At 38.6% G+C, this 21,662-nt stretch overlaps 1 protein-coding gene across 1 annotated transcript in view; it reads left to right on the forward strand.

Annotated features, from left to right (window-relative positions):
* The first annotated feature begins 5,948 nt into the window (after positions 1 to 5,948).
* The window catches only part of chl1b (cell adhesion molecule L1-like b), a 191,748-nt gene continuing 176,034 nt past the window's right edge, over positions 5,949 to 21,662 (forward strand). Inside the window, exon 1 of the mRNA XM_062997549.1 lies at positions 5,949 to 6,093. The gene's annotated coding sequence lies outside the window, so the exon portion shown is untranslated. The remainder of the gene's footprint in view (positions 6,094 to 21,662) is intronic.

The raw sequence follows: 21,662 nt of genomic DNA on the forward strand, positions 1-21,662 counted from the left end.
AAGGCTGTCATTGTAAATAATTTAAATATATGTAAGCATGACCTGACATTAGTTGAGGTAATAGTAACTATATAAAGGGATTACTGCTTTAGAGTGTCTTTAGAACTATCCGAACTTTAAAGAGACGGAATAATCAATTTTTTAATCTAGCATTCTTTTTGAACTGTATTAAAAAAGAAAGTTCTGTTCTTGGCCAGTATGATTTTCTTCACAAAAACATTCACACTGTGTTCTTTCTGCAAGGCAGTAGGAATGCAGTGGTGATAAGCTGCTGTCTGAGGTGCTGAAAAATTGAACTGGCCAATGCAAAAGTAATCAAAACAGGCTGCTAAGCTATAAAAAAACATAAGGAATATAGTTGGAAAAGACCAAAGTCAGGCTCAAATCAATGTACTGATAAACCTAGGAAAGACCATATAGCTTCCTTAGAACAATAACTGTAGTAAACTAACTGTGTTTAATAGTTTTATCTGTTGTGATACACTAAAAATGACCTTTGAAAGACCCTAAACTTCAGGCAAAACTAAGGAGTAATAAAAGAGAAAGTTAAATTTAGAAATACGGTTTGTTGAAATAAAAGGTTGAGGTTACAAGCATTATTGTTGTTATTATTATTATTATGTTTGATTTTTTATTACAATGTTATACGATGTTATTTTGATACTATAACATTTAGAATGTAAATACCATTAGCTGTAAAACATAGAGATTCAAAGTTTCAAAAAGGTGCTTCTAGTGTTTGGACTGGTGACCAGATATTTTTATTTATAATTAATTATGTCTTCACCCAAACCCTAAAAGAAACAAGCATCATCACACCATCACACTAGTACTACCAAGTTTAACTGTTGCTACATTGTCAAAATTGTGGCCTAATGTAACATAAACTATGCCTTCAATCAATGGTTATCACTGTGGTTCATTGTTGCTTAAGAAAAATAAATATTACTTTTGGCATTGCAGCTTTCCCATGAATACGATTTTCTCTCTTTTTATTGGTAACACAATTACCATTGACCCTATCTGAGGTGTGAAACATGACGTTTCTCTGGTTTGTCTGGATTATTTTGTGCGACCTAAATGATAGTGCAAAACCCTCTTTAAAATGATATATTCTTAAAACTTTAATCAATCATGCTATAGTGGTTCTGCTTGTTGAGACATTTTAGCCTACTTCACATGGCACAAGTTGAGACACTATTTTTTGGGATGCATTTGTTGACTGATGCAACTGGTGTGGATGCTGCCTATGTACCAAATAATGTTAACAACCCTGTGTTTTGTTGTTGTTGTTGTTTGTTTATTTATTTATTCATTAAAAAAAAAAAAATCTAATATGGGATTGTTTTAAAGTAGTTTTTAAATTCAAGATGGTTGTCAGTAGTCAAGCCTGCGTGTCAAGTTTAATTTATTTTGGTTTTTTTAGGTTGGTTTTATCTTAAATCAAATTTTGTTGTAAAGATGATGTCTAAATTTGGATGATAATAGACATTATCTAACAGCTAACAGCTTGGACTAACAGCTTGGACTCTTTCGCCGGCCTCGTTATATTCACAGGGGCTCCCGGAGAAAGCTTGTTTATCTTCGAAACGGTAACGCTATTCCATCCTTCTGGTCAGCCGTGCGCACTGTCGCTCCGCAAACACGTCATCAGAGCGCTGCTGCCTTGCACACCAGTAGCGGTGTAGTCTCCATGACAACGCTGTCCACGGAGTGGGATGGGAAACGCGGAGTGGACTTAGCAAATCTCCGTTCTCTTCCTCGTTCCTCACAGCCAACTACACAACAATACCACTTGAAAATGGCATTGCTTAATGTTCGTTCACTCAACACAAAAAGTACTGTACTTAGTGAATTTATATCTGACAGTGAACTAGACTTTTTCTGTCTCACTGAAACTTGGCATAAACCCTTGGATTATTTTATGTTAAATCAGACCACGCCAATGGGATACTCGTATATTGATGAACCTCGTATGGAAGGGCGAGGTGGTGGTGTTGCTGCAGTCTATAGGGATGATATTAAAATAACCACTTTGTCTTTTCCTGCTGCTCTTTCTTTTGAACACCTGGCTTTCAAGTTGTCAGGGCCTACTCCTCTGGTCACTGCTGTAGTTTATCGTCCGCCAAAGCCAAACGCTTCCTTTCTCTCTGACTTTTCAGATTTTTTAACCCAGCTTAGTGCCCTCTCATCCTCTGTACTGCTTATGGGTGATTTTAACATCCATATTGATGACAACAACTGTAAATTTGCCAGGGAATTTTTGGAATTGTTACAGTGTTTTAATTTCACACAACATATACATTTTCCAACTCATAAAAAAGGTCATACTCTTGACCTTGTCTGCTCTACTGGTGTCCTAGTTCATCAGCCGTCCAGCCATGACCTTACTGTCTCTGATCATTTGACAATCATCATGGACATTGAGGTCACTAGGCCCATCACTAGAGCTAAACGTAAAATATCCTTCAGGAATCTTCAATATATCTCTCCCTCTGCTTTCTCAGATTCTCTTGTTAAAAAGATGTCTGTCTGTCCTGTACTGTCTAGTAATTCATCTGACCTTGTCGATTACTATAATGACATACTCGCCTCATGTCTTGATGAGCTGGCTCCTTTGAGAACCAAATTTGTTTCATTTAGTCATTCCGCACCATGGTACACAATTGAGCTTCACCAAATGAAATCCCGTAAACGCCAGCTTGAAAGACTTTATAAGAAAACCGGTCTAACAGTACATTATCAGATTTATTCTGATTATCTTCAACATTACAAAGACGCTCTTACGGCAGCCCGATCCACTTACTATTCCGAACTCATACATGCTGGATCAACAAATCCTAAGACTCTCTTTTCCACAATAAATAAACTTCTCAAACCAATTGACAATACTACCAATTCCTTTACAGTTGACAAGTGTAACTCTTACCTCTCATTTTTTCAAACAAAAGTTGAGAATATCCACAATTTTCTGACAGTTTCCCCTGTCATCTCTGTTTCTCCGCCTATCTCATCTCAATTTATTACCCAGCCTCTGTCTCAGTTCTCACCTGTGTCTCTTTTGGACCTATCTGAGATCTTAACAGGGATGCGAAGCTCCACTTGTGTTTTGGATCCTGCTCCATCAAAACTTGTTAAGGGTTGTTTTCCAGTTATCTCATCACTTATCACAGAGATAATCAATTCCTCTCTTAGTTCTGGCTCAGTCCCTCAATCACTCAAATTGGCTGCTGTTACTCCCATACTTAAAAAACCTGGACTTGACTCTAACATTATGAGTAACTTTCGGCCCATTTCCAATCTTCCATTTCTGTCGAAAATACTGGAACGTGTTGTTGCCTCACAGCTCAAAGATCACCTAAATTCCAATAATCTATTTGAATCATTTCAGTCTGGTTTCCGCCCCCAGCACAGCACTGAGTCAGCCCTCCTCAAAGTCACAAATGACCTTCTTCTTTCCTCAGACTCTGGACAAATTAATATTCTCGTCCTCCTTGATCTTACTGCAGCTTTTGACACCATTAATCACTCCATTCTTCTGTCCCGCCTTGAATCCTCTGTCAACATCACTGGTACTGCCCTTTTGTGGTTAAGGTCATATCTCATAAACAGACAACAGTTTGTTAATATCAACAATTGTAGTTCTGCCATTGCTCCACTGTCCCAAGGCGTTCCCCAAGGCTCAGTGTTAGGTCCCCTTTTGTTTATTCTTTATATGCTCCCCCTTGGTGACATCATACGTCGGCATGGTTTACATTTCCACTGCTATGCTGATGATATTCAGCTTTACATCTCCTCCAAATCCATTAATACTGAACTTCACTCCACTCTGACAAATTGCATCACTGAAATGAAATTGTGGATGAAAGCTAATTTCCTCAAATTAAACTGTGAAAAATCAGATATGATCATCGTAGGTCCTACAACCCTGGCAAAAACCACAAAAAATTTTCAAATTACCATTGATAATGACACTTTGTCTCCGTCTTCTAACATCCGAAATCTTGGTGTAATTTTTGATAGCAACCTCTCTTTTGACCGCCATGTAAATCACATCACCAAAACTGCTTTCTTTCATCTAAAAAACATAGCACGTCTACGTCCATCACTCTCCTTTTCTGCCGCCGAAACCTTGATTCATGCTTTTATTACATCCAGAATTGATTATTGCAATAGCATCCTTTATGGTACATCTAACAAAATCCTAAAAAAACTTCAGTATATCCAGAATTCAGCTGCTCGCCTCCTTACTCATACTCGCTCCCGTGATCATATTACACCTGTTCTACAAAAACTTCATTGGCTTCCCGTTGCTCAACGCATTCAATTCAAAATTCTTCTATTCACTCACAAAGCTCTCCATAATCAGGCCCCATCCTACCTCACCGACCTGCTCCATCAGCACATTCCCTCCCGTAGCCTTCGCTCTTCTGAGGCTAACCTACTGTCCATACCCTCTAGGACCAAGCACCGGACCTGGGGTGACAGGGCCTTTTCCATAGCTGCTCCATCTTTATGGAATGCTCTCCCCAAACACCTACGAGATTGTCCTGACCTGTCCAAATTCAAGTCACTTCTCAAAACTCATCTATTCAGAGTGGCATTTAACTTGTAACAACACAAAATAAATGCTTTTATTTTTGCTATTCTTTTTAATAGTTTTTATACTTAGATCATGACAGAAATGTGAAGTCCTAGATCCTAAAACTTGTAAAGTTTTCAGTTTCCTGATTGCATGTAAATCTGTCCTGTTTCTGTCTAATTTTAAGAAATTGTTCTATATTTGTTGTTCTCTCTCATAATTTAGCTAATTTTTAATGAACTGTCTTATGCTGCTCTCTTTGTTTTTATCTTAATTATTCTTGATGTTGATGTACTATTTTGATTTTGTACTATGATTTGTATGGTGTATGTACGTATTTGTTTTGATTATTTGTCTTATGTAAAGCGTCTTTGAGTATCTTGAAAAGCGCTATATAAATAAAATGTATTATTATTATTATTATTAAAGATGACAAATATGGAATTGTGAAATGTTCTATTACCTTTATGCCTAATGTAATAGGTACTATGTCTTTAGAAAAGTTTAACTTTTAACTATCCCACAAAACTTTATCTCATAGTACTTAGGGGTCAGCAGGGTGTTGTTTGACAGATGCAAGTTGCACATTTGTGTTTCCTAGGAAATACCATATAGCTTACTTAGAACAATAACTATAGTAAACTAACTATGTTTAATAGTTTTTATTTGTTGTGATACACTAAAAATGACCTTCAGGCAAAAATAAGGAGTAATAAAAGAGAAATTTAAATGTAGAAATATGGTTTATTTGAATGAAACGACGTGAGGTTAGGAGCATTGTTATTATTATTTTTTTTATTGTTGTTGTTGTGCGTGATAATGTTATTTATTTATTAATAACTTTTATTACAATGTTATACCATGTTACGTATTTTGATTATGTAACGTTTAGAATGTAAATAATATAGGCAAGTATTGCAACTTGTCATTAATGTTCTTGTTGGAATGTCTGTAGGCCGGCCACATCAAGGTATATTTGCCACTATTTCAAGTTTTCTTAATTTGTAGATACTGGTTTCCGCTACAAGGATAAAGAAAATCAGGTAGGGCCACATTTTTACAGTGTATATGTTTGTTTAATGACGCGTGTGGTTTATATATATTTATTTTCTGTAGGTCAACGTTATGAACTATGCACTGTAACCGTATGCTAGCTGCTAGGCACCTGTACCAACCGGTACTCGATCGGCTCGCGCGTGAGTGCACGCGATTTCGTGTTTGCATGTGTGCGCGCGCACGTGTGTGTGTGTGTGTGCGATAACGCGGTCAGAGCGGCGTGCTGAAGTTGCGCACGGATTTTCTCGGTTGCCATGGATTTGTAGAAAGAAGCCATTGACCGGAGTGGTTTCATTCAGAGCTTTAGAACAGAGCAGAGCTGGTGTAGTAAAGTACTTCCATACAGAACCACGACACATTAAACCCGCTCTAACACCAGATTCACACAGCTGTTACACAGCGCTGTGGTTTACAACCGAAGCTGCTACCTGTCACCACACGGACCGCTGCAAACGGTAAGTGTGTGCGTGCGTTTCTTATTTTCGAAATTTCGATATTTCCGACTCTGTTTATGCATACTTGTATGTTTTCGAATTGAATAAACTTGTGTAAACATGCTCAGAGTTTTTGTGTGAAGCGACTATCCATTAGCTTGTCCTGGTAATGTTGGTGACTTGATGGAAAGTCGGTTTGTGTTTGGTGTGACAGGTTAAATTGTTCAGTAAACTGTTGTTGGTACCTGTTTACGTCGGTGTATCGTTTTAAAATAATTGTACAGTATTCCATACAGAAATGAACTTATTTCTAATTTATGAGACCGCTTCTGGACTGGTGTTCCGTACACGCTCCCTTAATTCTGTACTTTCTTTTCGACGTGTTAGCTCTATCAGTCGTCCCGAACGCTAAACCTTTGTAATTTCCGCACATTTTTTCAATTTATTCATTATTTTATTCCCATTTATTAGTTTTTCCTGCTCAGGGTCGCGGTGCAGCCCGCAAACACCATGCGCAAGGCAAGTATGGTCTAGCTTTCCAACATGCGCTCTCATTAACGCATACACTCACACACACCTAGGCTCAATTTAGATGTAATATGCAGACTGTAGACCAAAGCCAGATTTCCCTGAGAAAACCCACACATCAACCTCACAGGCAGCGAGGCTCGAACCCAGGTTCAAATGACCCTTGCTGTAAGGCACACATCCTACAAGCTGCATCCCTGTGCTGCACATGTTTAATCAAAAACATCCACACCTTACTCACTGCCTTAAGGCTGGATGTGTTGACTGCAATCTGTACAGTGCAGGTTTATCTTCCCCATACATGGACTGTTTTTTAATCCTCCCCTGCTGCTGGATTTACTGCTCCTTTGGTGTTATCTCACATTATAGGTGCAAATAAGTACTGGTTTCCAATTTATGCATAATAATTTGAACAGTGTGGTAGGGCTGGGCGGTATTACCGATTACACCATGTACAGTGGACCCTTGACTTACGAATTTATTTGGTTCCAAAGGGCTGTTCTTAAGTCGAAATGTTCGTTAGTTACACCTATTTTTCCCATAAGAAATCATGTAAATAGCATTAATCTGTGCAAGACCTCCCAAACCACCCTCTTACCTAACCTTTCTAATGTCTTAAATTGTCTTTTTTGTTATAAATACAAGTATATTTTCCATTAAATCTTAAATTATAGAATAGACATTCCTGTAATAAACAATAATAAACAACAATACACAGTAGTATTGTACTGTACATAAAAAACACACATCACATTTCAGTACAGTACGTGTGCTGTACCATACACCATAATACATTTCCTTCTTTTTTTTATAAAATGTATCTACCAGAAACAACAATAACTCTCATATTTCTTTATTATTTCCTTCTTTATTTTAGTAGTGTTGTATTTTGTCGGTGTAGTTGCACGAAACAAAGAAGCGATTTCCTTCTTCTCTCTCACTCACTGTTCCCTCTGTCTGATACACAGTGACAGCTACTGGCAGGAGTAATTATACAACACAACAAATGGTGATTTTTTTTATTTTCTCACCACCGCACTTCCTCTGCACATTCTTTGGGGACATTTTAATATTGAATTTTACAAAATATAAAGAAAACACAGGAAAAACACAGTCCGCTGTTCGAATGTTTGCTCACGGTATATATATATATATATATATATATATATAGAGAGAGAGAGAGAGAGAGAGAGAGAGAGACGTTTGGAATCAACTTTTTCGCAAATTTCTGTTCGTAATCTGAAATTTTTTTGTACGTTAAGTTGAAAAAGATCGTTCGTAACCCAAAATGTTCGTATGGTAAACCGTTTATAACTCAAGGGTCTACTGTATATAATGAAGGTTTTGAGTACTATAAGCTTTTTTGCTTGGCCCCACAAAATGACAAAAATATAATGGAATCAGTACGTGTGAAACAGTTGTAATAAATACATGTTTTATTCTTTATTTAATATTGAAGTATTGTACAATCACCCTTAGCTCTCCCCTTAACAAATAAAACGACGTTTGCAAACTCCACTGTACAACTTGATCACAGGACTGTTGTATAAAAGTGAACAACTTTAAATATATCTGTTTCTAGTTAGCTTATAATGTTGTTTTAGCAACTGACCTGAAGTATTTTCGTCCTGTAAGACATACCTGGAATCCAGTGTTTTACTTATTGCTCTGAAAGCTTCTTTCTCGACTGTCTATAAAGGAATCGTGTTCTTGCATATGTGGATTGTTACTGCGATCGTAATGTTGTTGTTTGCAACAGCCGTGGTTTAACAAACCGTACAGTATATAGTGTTTTATTCTGTTCTAAACTGTCGACACGCCTCCTTTCTTTGGCAGGTTCTTCCGGTGCATATTTGGTCTTCCTCTCTTCATCCTCCATCTGTTTTTGTTTATTTTTTACCATATCGAGGAAGCCTCTGTCATCTGTTGTGAGAGCTGTATCTAATCAGCACAGTGCTCCAGAGCTTTTAGCAGTGAACAATATTATATGATTTATATGCCTACTGAAGCCTACAGCTGTTGTATTAACTATGCTACCGTATAGCAGTATTTGAAAAATCCATACCGTATGAGGAATCAAAGACGGTATAACGAATGTACCGTCATACCGCCCAGCACTACAGTGTGGCTTTAATTTGAACATTTGGGCTGTATGGAATATGGTGGGCCTTTAATAGTCCAGCCACAGGGTGTGTTCGAAAACCTAGGGAGCTGCCTTGCTGTCTTACTGTCTACATAGGCAGCTGCCTTAGTAGAGAGGATTCTAATAAGTCAATGACTTATAAGGCAGGTTATTCGAACGCACTACTTAGATAGCGATTCCATCGGGTTTTGCATTTCGCGTTTAGCATCTTGCCATTAAAACCAATGGATGAGGTAGCACAGCACGCTAACGTCAATATAACATCTTCCTTCATGTACCGATAACGGTTAAATTTCCTGACAAGCCCGACCTTGCAAATAAAAACACTCGGTACAAGTTTATACAAGTTAAAAGTCAGTAATATTTTATTTACGTTTGAAAATAACTCCATTCGTTTCTCTGCCCCGTCAGAGAGAAGAGAGAAGAGCACCCGACCCACAATGAATTCTGGGATTGCCTTGATCACTAAGGCAGCGTCGGATGCTCACTCGTTCTTGAGCCAAAATAACATTGAAATATGAAGATACCTCAGAAGTGAGGATTTTAAGGCATCTAGGATTTCGAACAGCCTCCTTCTCGGGAGTGCGCACAGGATGATGTAAAATGCTGTCTATGTAGAGAGATCACTAGCTTTTCGAACACACCCACAGTGTTCCAAACATTACAGGGTATTTTAACATTGTTTGTTATTATTTGGAGTGGTGCACTTGGGTGGCACAGTGCTTGCTCTGAGATCTGAGTTTGAATCTCAGCTGTGCTATTGGCTGGCCGGGTGTCTATACAGACGAGATTGGTTATGTTTGGGGATGGGGAGGAATGGCTGAAGTGATTATGGATTGGCATCCCAATCAGTGTGTTTATGCTTTGCCGAATTTGCCGGTTGATTAAATTTAAACCTGAAGCCTGATGTGGTATTTGCTTGTTTTATTGACCTATGTATTAGCCTTGTTAATATAAAAGAACCTCTTTCTGTAATACACATATGGACTAACACTTTCCAAACAGTGTATACTTGTCTTTTACCAATCTCCCAAATGCAGAATGTAGATTGATCTAAATGTTACCTAGCCGTGAAGAGTCAATACATGTGTTCTGCCGAGTGATTGAAGGGCAACCACATAAACATGGCTCAGATTATCTTGAGCATGCTGCAATTAAATTTTTCATCTTTTTCATAACTAGCAGAGGATGCCCCCATCATGACTTGTGTGTTTTGCATGATGTGTTTGGATAGAGTCTGTTACTTTGATGATATCGGAATCAGATCAGTATCAAGTACCACCTGCTGCTCAGAGCTTTCATATCAGTAGTGCATTGAGAAATTGGGGAAAATAGTTTAAAGGTTTGTAATAATACAGTACTGAGTTTCTTTATCAGGGCAGATACTGGTGTAAATCTATATGCCAAAGGTTTCTATCTTACTTAAAATTGGAAAAAACATATTCTATGCTATGTAAAAGTATTTCGGCTTATGCAGGTTTTCTCGGGTCTGTGTAAGATTAGATATAACTAGGGCTGGCACCGATCCGATACTCTGTATCGGTATCGGTTCGATATTGGCCAAAACACTGGATCGGATATCGGAAGGAAAAAAACGTGTAATCTGATCCGATACTGTTGCTGAAATAACACTTAATGTAAATAAGGCCATTGTTTGTGTGTAAAGCAAATTACACACGAAGATACGTTCCAACAGAGCGCTGTTTATTGCCAGCTCACTCGGCAACTGCCGTAACAAGGTGCATCTCGATGACATCATTAACCACTGTGTGCCACTGATCTACAACTGCAACAGCCAGAAATGAAAACACATTGATCTACTTAAAGTTTTAGCATTAAAAAAAATAATCTACTACTGCCACATCTAAAAACACAGTTTAAACACAATAAAAACCGCTTTATAAATGAAAAATGGCTCACCTGAGATAAAGAAAACCTATCTTGTCCCGGCTTGGAGATCTCTCACATCCTCAACGATGAATCCATTAGTGTTATGAAATAAAACAAACTACACCGTTTCCTGTTTAGCCACAGATCCTCTTCAAAATCCAGCAGGGCTTAATAATCTAAAAACGTGACAGAACTTTAATGGAAAATCTCAACTCTGCGTCAATTCTAATTGGAGACACTTTAGACGACACGCCATAAAGTGAGATGTGTCATGTGAACAACAGCTCGAACGTAAGTGAAATAAAAAATGCTGTTAAATGTTCTGTGTAAAAGTGAAAATATAAACAGCAGTTTTGCAGAAGTGTGATGTTGTAGGTTCTGTATTTATTCCTTTAGAATATTTGTTTCACAGTCTGAGCATTGTTATTTAGATAGCTAGTTTATCCATGGTGCATTGAAACGTATTATTACTGCTTAGTTGTTTGAGCGGAGAAATGACGGTATCGGATTGGTATCGGTATCGGCAGATACTCAATTTGCAGTATCGTTATCGGTATCAGACATAAAAAATGGCCAGCCTTAGAGATAACATTTTATTGCAATCAACCCAAGTATTATTTTAACCTGTTGTCATTATTTAAATGTGTTATCTGTGTACGTCGATGGCTGGCAGATCCATTTAAGTGTAAAAATGCCCTCATGTGCCTTTGACATTTTGAATAAAATAGTGCAGAGAATTGTTTTGATTACTGTGAGGATGTCAGCATCCGATCAGTATCAGATTAGTCCTGGGAACTGGTTGACATTCAGATATTTAATACCAGTATTGAACTTCAAAATTGTTACTATGGCTGTGTGATATCATTGCAAGTTACATTTACAGGTTACATTACACTGACCAACAATATTCACAATTTACTGCTCTGTTGTGTTTTTGTGACCGTTTTAATTTTATTTTTGACCCAATATTTGAGTTTTTAAATCAGAAAGTAGCATCCATGTCAAAGGAATGTGTACGTTTCTATAGAAACTGCCCGAGAGGAGTCTCACATTGTGACTGTCTGATGGGTTAAAGGGAAAATTATCCTGTATAGGAATCTAGCCTATTTTTTTAACACTTTTACTCACTGCCTCATACACAAATGTAATCTATGTTTTTTTATTATAGCATTAAGACATTGTCAATTTTAAACCAACTAAATACAAATACAAAATAAAATGCAAATAACGCAAGGTACAAATTGAATGAGGCGACCGCATCTCTTTCACACTCCAACTGCATTGTTATGATAATTGCCCACAACCAGGCATCTGAACTCTGAGTACATTTCTCATCACTAGATCTGTGAAGTGGTGAATCTGATCACCCTAAATCCCACATCATTACAATAAAACCAACCCTTGAACACCATTATTACCACCACTTCAGTTTCAAGAGTGCATACAGACTGTTTCCGGTCCACAGAGAAACCTGATCAGAGTGGCTCTGCTCTAATGAAACTAAATTAAATTTTATCTCAGAAAAAAAGGGTGCCCTGATAGTGAGATGAGCTACCCAGATATAATGTCAACAATTAAATTCGCATTAGAAACAGACAGTGGGCTGCTGTCAGAGGGATCCAGAGCTTTGAGACTGGCTTATTGAATTAGGAGGTGGATGATGGGTTTTACCTACTGGTTCAAGGAATGCAGATTGTTATGAATTAGACTAATATTACTGTACTTTATTTCTTTAAACACAAAAAGATCCTAATGTAATATGCAGTTATTTTAAACCTGGTGGGATGATTGGGCGGGATCTTACAGTATTTAACACCATACTGTGGCCAATAAGCTGTCGTTTTTAAGTATGGTTTGCTTATACTCAACTATTTAACTACTTTAACCAAAAATAAACCTTTGTCTATCGAAGCTGGATTTTATGAGAGCAGCTTGTCAATTTTAATGACCTGAATAGAAATGTATGTGCCAGAGCATGCCTATTTAGGTCACTAGCACCCCACTAAAATTAGGGCAAATTCTTCTCAGCAGTTTATAACTAATGAAACACATTGGACAAGCAACAGCTATATGGCAAATGTTAATGTGTCCTTTCAATGGGAGACAGGACTGCATTCATTTATCATGTATGACCCAAATTCATAATGAGAACTTGATAAATTTTGAAGTGGAGGATTATAAACTGTTATTGTTATTTTTATGCTTTTTACACTAGCCCACACAGAGAATGGAAACAGAGAATGGAAAATTGTGTATGTGCTGGTTGGTTACATCAACTCATATTTTAAATGCTACCTATAAGGATTTTGGTACATTTTCCCTATGTAAGCATGCATGGATTTCCTCTGGGAAGTCTGGTTTCTTTCAACTTTTCTGAAACGTGCTTATGGTGTACAACGATCAGGCATGACATTATGACCACCTTCCTGATATTGTGTTGGTCGCCCTTTTGCTGCCAAAACAGCCCTGACCCGTCGAGGCATGGACTCCACTAGACCCCTGAAGGTGTGCTGTGGTATCTGGCACCAAGATGTTAGCAGCAGATTCTCTTGCTTATGTTCCCATTGTTGGCGCTTTCGGCAGTGGGCAGGGGTCAGCATGGGCACCTGACTGGTCTGCGGCTATGCGGCTTCATACGCAACAAACTGTGATGCACTGTGTATTCTGACACCTTTCTATCAGAACCAGCATTAACTTCTTCAGCAATCTGAGCTACAATAGCTCGTCTGTTGGATCAGACCACACGGGCCAGCCTTCGCTCCCCACGTGTATCGATGAGCCTTGGCCACCCATGTCCTGTCGCCGGTTTACCACTGTTTCTTTCTTGGACCGCTTTTGATAGATACTGACCACTGCAGACCAGGAACACCCCAGAAGAGCTGCAGTTTTGGAGATGCTCGGACCCAGTCGTCTAGCCATCACAATTTGGCCCTTGTCAAACTCGCTCAAATCCTTATGCTTGCTCATTTTTCCTGCTTCTAACACATCAACTTTGAGGATAAAATGTTCACTTGCTGCCTGATATATCCCACCCACTAACAGGTGCAGTGATGAAGAGATAATCAGTGTTATTCACTTCACCTGTCAGTGGTCATAATGTTATGACTGGTCTGTGTATTTGGCTGCTTCATATTACCAATGGGTGTGTCGCCCTGTGACAGAGTGATAGCATGGCTAGGGTGTTTTTTTTTTTGTGTGATTCCAATAATTTCATGTGTCACCAGATGCACTGCAATCCTGACCAGGATAAAAATGCTTGTTACACATGATGGCCACCACTATCTTATGCCTCTAAAGCAGTTCTCACACTTGCCAGGAAGAACAGAAAGACATATTGACATTTACATGAACCTACCTAACCCTCCTAGGCAATGACCTACTCTGGGTGCATCTCTGTGTAGCAAAACTATTTCTTTCTGTCACACTTCCACTCTCTCATACACATCTACTTGCTCCCTGATGATATTTATTGAGCTTCATCCTATTATTTTATCCAATCATCACAGACAGAGATCAATTCCGCAGCGATACCCTTTCATCTACACCCACAACACCCGATTCCGATAGTCATACAAATACTTTATAATAACACCTGCGTCCTGGGTAGAATATGCTTCCATGGCAAGTCTTCTGAGGCCGTATGACATTAAACAGAGAAGGAATAAAAGAGAACACCAGAGACAAGAGGATAAACAGTATTAAAATAAAAAGGAAACGAAATGTCAAAGAACTGTCACATTACAGGGTTTACGGTGTGAAAGTCCACTCAATAAAGGCCCCTCTGACCTTAGTGATGATGATATTGTTTCCATTTCTTTGGCAGATTTTCTATTTGAGCGTGGAGAAACACCAGAAAATCTGAACTACTTAAACATTACTGAAAGATTTTTATAATAGGCTAAAAGGATAAAGTGTATCTCTGTTAAGAGAATACAAATGTGATGTCTTGAATACATGATACAGCAAGTATTATAATTTATAAGTCATGGTATTTAAACACCTTGGCCTTACAGGGCAACACACCCATTGGTAATACAACCCCATTACCTGTACCCTCTTCTTCCACAGCCATGCCTTTGTAATGTGTGCAGCATGTGGTTTTGCATTGTCTTGTTGAAAAATGCTCGGACATCCCTGGAAAAGATGACGTCTTGAAGGCAGCACATGTTGCTCTAAGATCTCAGTGTACTTTTCTGCATTAATGCTGCCATCACAGAAGTGTAAATGACCTTTGCCAGGGGCACTGACACAGCCCCATACCATAACAGACCCTGGCTTTTGGACTTGTTGCTGATAACAGTCTGGATGGTCCTTTTCGTCTTTGGTCTGGAGCACACAGCGTCCATTTTTTCCAAAAAAGACCTGGAATGCTGATTCATTCGATCACAATACACATTTCCACTGTGTGATGGTCCATTCTAGATGCCTCAGAGCCCAGAAAAGTCGCTGCCGCTTCTGGACATTAACATAAGTCTTCTTTTTTGCACAGTAAAGTTTTAAGTGGCATTTGTGCATGTAATTTGTATTGTAGTTCTTGACAAAGGTTTGCCAAAGTAATCCCTCACCCATGTGGTTATATCAGCTATTGTTAAGTGGCGGTTCTTGATGCAGTGCCGTCTGAGGGATCAAAGATCACAGGCGTTCAGCTTAAGCTTGCACCTATGGCCTTTATGCACTGAAATTCCTCCTGATTCCTTGAATCTTTTTATGATATTCTGCACTGTAGAGGGAGACATATGCAAATTCCTTCCAATCTTTCTTTGAGGTACATTGTTTTTAAACATTTCAATAATCTACTCACACATTTGTTGACAAACTGGAGATCATCTGTCCATCTTTGCTCATCAAAGACTCAGCCTTTCCTGGATGCTGCTTTTGTACCAAACCATGATTACAATCACCTGTTTGGAATCACATCATTATTTAGTTTTTTCACCTCATTACTAGCCCTAAACTGCCCCCATTCCAACTTTTTTTGGATTGTGTTGCAGACCTGAAATGCAGGAATGAATGTTTATTAATAAATGAAATGAAGGTGAGCAGACAGAACATAAAATATCTTGGGTTCATACTGTCTGCAATCACATAAAAGTCAAAGTAAATGTAAGGAACACTGCATTTTTATTTTATTTGCATTTTCCATGCTGTCCCAAATTTTTCTGATTTAAGGTTGTAAAAACAACCAAATACACCATGAGCATGTATCAAAAAAGTCAAAATAAACCAAACTACCCAGTGGAAATCCATGCAGGTGGACATGGGAAAAACATACCAAACTCCTTATAACCAGCACATACACAATTTTCCATTCTCTGTTTCAAATGCAGTTAATAAAAACCCACTATAGATGTCAAAACAAATGCCATTTTTAATATTATTCGAATGCACTATACATGTGAGATCGTGTGGCATAATGGTAAGAGGTTCCAGGGGTTTGAGTCCTGGGCATATTAGTACACATTTAGTGCTGTTCCAATCCCGGATAAATAGGAGACTTTGTCAGGAAAGTCATCAGTTGAAATATGCAGACAATTGGTCCACTGCAGTGACCCCTAACAGAAACAGCCAAAAGAAATCATTCACTCATTTGAATGCACTCTACGCAGACCAGTGAGCTCTTTTTTCTCTGCTGGGCTGTAGAAAGAAACAGTATTGCAAAAAAAGAGAGACTTTGCATGTTATTCAGTGCACCCTGCATGCTATTATCATATTTTAATAGACATTATAATAACCATTACAAGGTAGCGGGCAATCTACAAGGTTAGTGAGTAGGTAATTTTCTCATACACAGTTAGCTGAAGCTGCATATTATAGATAGCAAACTCTTTACCTATGAAATCACCAATTTTCTGTGCTTTCTGGGCAAGGTGCACCTTTGAGGTTCCTACATGCTGCAGTTTTAGTTTAATTAGGCATTTAATAAAACACAACTGGTATTTAACACAAATTACCAATTAAACAATTATTATGACTGGGATAATAACTAGGATAATAAATATATTGCCTGGTTATAATAGTTTCATGTCCTATTTTACACACTCCTGGGTGAAAAAAGGGGTCAAACCCAAAATTCACCGCTGAGACCTGTGCCATCATTTGCTCATTACTACTCACTGGGCAGTGGCCTGTTGGTGGGGATGGGGGGGAGTAATTGAATTAAGTGCATTAAGGGAAATTCACTTGAATAGGTTAATTAATAAAAGTGATCAAGGTCTCTTGCTTGGCCTTTTTTCTTCACATATGAGTGCAATTTTGAGTTTGGCCCAGGAGTGTGTATGCAATACAAAAGAAAATCTTTACTCATTTAGTAACAGTAAAATAATCACACATTTATTTGTTATCTACAACCCCAAATCAGAAAAAGTTGGGACAGCATGGAAAATGCAAACTTTCCTTTTATTTGATTGCAGGCAGGATGAACCTGAGATATTTCATGTTTTCTCTGCTCAACTTCATTTCATTTATTATTAAACATCCATTCCTGCATTTCAGGCCTGCAACACATTCCAAAAAAGTTGGGACAGTAAAGCAGTTACCACTTTGTAATGTTGCCATTCCTTTTCACCACACTTAAAAGACGTTTTGGCACCGAGGAGACCAAGTGATTTAGTGTTTCAGCTTTTATTTTGTCCCATTCTTCCTGCAAACACGTCTTAAGATGTGCAACAGTACGGGGTCGTCGTTGTCGCATTTTTCATTTCAAAATTCTCCACACATTCTCTATTGGGGACAGGTCAGGACTGCAGGCAGGCCAGTTCAGTACCCGTACCCTCTTCTTCCACAGCCATGCCTTTGTAATGTGTGCAGCATGTGGTTTTAAATTGTCTTGTTGAAAAAAGCATGGACGTCCCTGGAAAAGATGACGTCTTGAAGGCAGCACATGTTGCTCCAGATCTCAATGTACTTTTCTGCATTAATGCTGCCATCACAGAAGTGTTAATGACCTTTGCCAAGGGCACTGACCCAGCCACATACCATAACAGACCCTGGCTTTTGGACTTGTTGCTGATAACAGTCTGGATGGTCATTTTTTTTTCCAAAAAAGACCTGGAATGCTGATTTATCTGATCACAATACATGTTTTCACTGTGTGATGGTCCATCCTAGATGCCTCTGAACCAAAGTAATCCCTCACCCATGTGATTATATCAGCTATTGTTGAGTGGCGGTTCTTGATGCTTTTTGAGGGATCGAAGATCACGGGCGTTCAGTTTAAGCTTGTGCCCTTGGCCTTTCTGCACTGAAATTCCTACCGATTACTTGAATCATTTAATGATATTATGCACTGTAGTTTATTTTTATTTTATTTGCATTTTCCATACTGTCCCAACTTTTTCTGATTTGGGGTTGTAGTTATTGATCAAGAAATAAAGGGTGGGAGAAAATCTAAGTATTCAGACTCAGGGAGAACGTCACTATCTTTAAAGACAGTGACCTGAAACAAGTATCAGACCCCAAACTCTGGATGCTTGTTGCTCTACCAGATGAACCGTGATACCACCCTGATGAAACATTTGTGGACTTTAAAGCTTTGCTTCAGTTTCTTAGTAAACACACTCATCTTGTTCACTCAACTGAGCAATGACTCCTGCATGACTTTCTTTTACTTGTGTCACATTCATTCATTGTGTTTCTCAAAGGGTCTTTGCTTTTTTTTTTTTTTTCACTGAGTATCCTTCATGAATTCTTTTTATGAAGAAAGACTTTGGGGAGAGGTCACCCTACATGCGTGAGTGAACATGAATGACGCTTCGCTGTCCATTCAGCAGTGGGGGAGGGCAAAATCGGTATAGATGGGGGCGTTTACAGCACAGAAATGGAGCCCCCCACCCACACACATCTAATTAAATAGGACTTCTGAGTCAGTGGATAGACACAGCCAATTAATCTGCTGCACCCATTGAAGGACAAACCTGAGTGTGGGGTCAATGTTATCACATGTGCTCAGGGCAGCTCGGACCAGTGAATGAACGAAAGGGAAGCTGTATGCTCTGATTGACGTTCATGAAAAAAGCCTTTCCCAATGATTGGAAATTGAGCTGCATCATTATTATTATTGATGAATGACAAATTAAAAAAATGAATTAAGGAGTTTCGAAAGCCTTGAGGGCCACAGGTGATAGAAGCTTGGTCACAAAGATTGCTTAACTGGCTAGCATTTTAATAGGAACAGTAACTAACCCCAAATATTTGTATAATGTCTTTTTTTGACTGTAGGCAGGATTGTGTTGGCCTGATTTCATATGAAGTTCATATGTTTCTATATAATACCGTGCTGCCCATTTTTGTTCATTCTTATGTAATAACATTTTTGAAGTGAACCCACACTATATGTCCTTTAAACCACATGAAAAGTCACTTAGTATGATCAATACGTACATGCTAAATCCCCTGGGAGTGAAAACAACAGGTGGGGTGTTGGTATTTTGTGAAGCATTTCTCTGTGCAAAGAGGTGTGGTCAGTTCCATTCAGGTTAGCACATCATTACTAAAAACAATTTTATGGTGTTGGATTACCCTCAGGCTTATTTTGCTGTTGTTACTGGTAGCAAGAAAGCATTTGTAGCTACACTACTTTCAGATTATTATTATCTGTTTATAATTTGTCTGATAATTTAATTTAAATTTTGTTTACAAATGATTTTTGATGGAGTAATCCAATTAAGATTGCAAATAATTTAAGGTTTGTTCCAACTGTTATATACAATATTGTAAAAAGATTTATGAGTTTCAGGTTGTATTCCTTAATGCAGCGGTAGACTGTGTAAAGTGACAATGGTTTTCCAAAGCACTTCCAAGCCCATGTGCCTATGCAGTCTGTATACTAAAAGAAAGCCATTCTGCTAAGTCATTGTTTGGCCCAAGATAGTGAAAACATGCTGTGGTCAGATGAGTCCACATTTTAGCTTGTTTTGGGGAGTTATCTAAGACAAGGATGAAAAGGACCAACCAGACTTTTATCAGTGAAAGTTTCAAAAGACATCTGTTATTTATGCGGTGCATCAGTGCCCACGGCATGGGTGACTTGAATATGTGTAAAGGTACCATTGACACAGAGGCATGTATTTGGTTTTTGGGGAAAGATATGCTGCCATCCTTGTGCTATCTTTTTTGTGCTAGATGGGCTTGTCTGTCATCCAAATCTGTGACCCCTTTGAAATTGTATATAGGATCGTATATAGGAGAATCAGACAACAGCCGACTGTTAAACAGCTGAAGTCTTGTATCAAGCAAGAATGGACAAACATTTTAATATCTAATAGGAAAGGTGTTGTAACACAATGGTAAGCATGTCTCTGCCATAATGTTTTTTTGGTGTATTGCAGGCATCAAATTTTAAATGCGTTTCTGTTTTACAAAAAATACAATTAAAATGGTCAACTTAAGTGAAAAACACTGGAAATATTTTCTTTGTACGTCACATATTCTTGTTTCAGTTGCGTTTAAGAAAATGTCCCAACTATTATGGGAATTGGGTTTGTACACACAGCTACTTAAAATATAAATTTGAAGGCCACTCAGGTAGCGCAGTGGTAAAATACGCTAGCACACCAGAGCTTGGATTTCGAACACATCGTATCGAATCTCAGCTCTGCCATCCGGCTGGGCTGAGGGGTACATGAACGATTGGCTGTTGTTCACGGGGGGATTAGCCGGACCAGGGTTCCTTATAACTTGTGTAATTACGACCTCTGCAGGCTGATTGATGGTGCCTGCGCAGAGTTGAGTTGAATAATGCTGATCAGGGTGTGGCTCTCCGTTCACAAGGCTGATCTGTGTATGAACTCGCCTCATGGAGATGAAAAGATGCAGTTGGTACTGCACACGTGTCGGAGGGGACGTGTGTCAGTTGCAAAGCTCTTCAGTCAGCAGTGGAGGGTTGTATCGGTAGAGGATATGACTAGATTAGGGGAGAAAATTAGGGGAAAAAATTGGAGAAAAAGAGAAAAAATGTATATAAATTTGGTTGTGTAAAAAGTTTTATAAGCTCATTTTACGGTAATGATTGAGACTACACGACTATAGCATGTAACGTTTTTGTACTCAAACAAATAGGGCTAGCTCGGCACCCATTGAAAGTAAATAGAAAGGTGGTCATTGTCCAGGTTGAAATAAAAACCCAAACTGTAATCTTACCCTGAGAGGGAATTCATCAGACTAGCTTTACAATGGTCTGACTTTACAGAAATATGATGAAAGTATCCATGTCCTAAATTCGCATTTATAAATCTTATTTGGTGTGTGACTGTTAACACCGAGCATTAACACACAACCAACCAACCATAACTGAAGTCTTTTTAATCATCTTCATATCTTACAGCACATATCCCAGATGAAAATAGATGTCCTTGGTAGAGTGGAGGAAATTGAGATGGATTTGTGCTAAACATGCCGCATGCATTAAGCCAACAGTAAGCTGAAAATGTGTATAAAGACAGGAACCATTAAAATGATGAATGTTCTTTACTAGTGAAGGAACAGCCAGAAAGACCTTTATCCCCTGCACTTCTCACAGAGAACGATGCGTGTTGGGGGTATGAGCGAAGTTTTAAGGACACCCCAGAGACGAAAGGACGAACAGAATAGAGGGAGGAATGGAGGAAGAGGGATACATGTGACAGCCATGGGGACCTCAAAGTTCGCAGCGTTGAAAAGGTTTATTGTGTTTTTGGGACGTGATATGAAACAAGAAGGGGGTTTCCTGTTCATTTTCAGCCCCTCTCTCTGTAAACAAGAGTACACTGTTTTGAAACATGGAAATGGTGCGGTGTTCAATCATGTGGTCAATCAAACAAGTATCCTGCTTTAAAAATAGCAAATTGCAACAAATGTCACATTTTCTACTGTATAATGTTACTAGACTCAAATCTGTCTATATAACAAGCACACAAATATATGGATGGCGAGTGCTCTCTGTGAACTCCCTATGCGAGTAAACTGTGGTTTCACGCTCTGCCCGATGCTTTACCTCCCTTTGTTTTGCATGAGCTATGCCTGTAATAAACACACCAATTTGGCTCAGACCAAG

This window comes from Trichomycterus rosablanca, chromosome 6 (assembly GCF_030014385.1).
Source record: "Trichomycterus rosablanca isolate fTriRos1 chromosome 6, fTriRos1.hap1, whole genome shotgun sequence".
Classification (NCBI taxonomy): domain Eukaryota; kingdom Metazoa; phylum Chordata; class Actinopteri; order Siluriformes; family Trichomycteridae; genus Trichomycterus; species Trichomycterus rosablanca.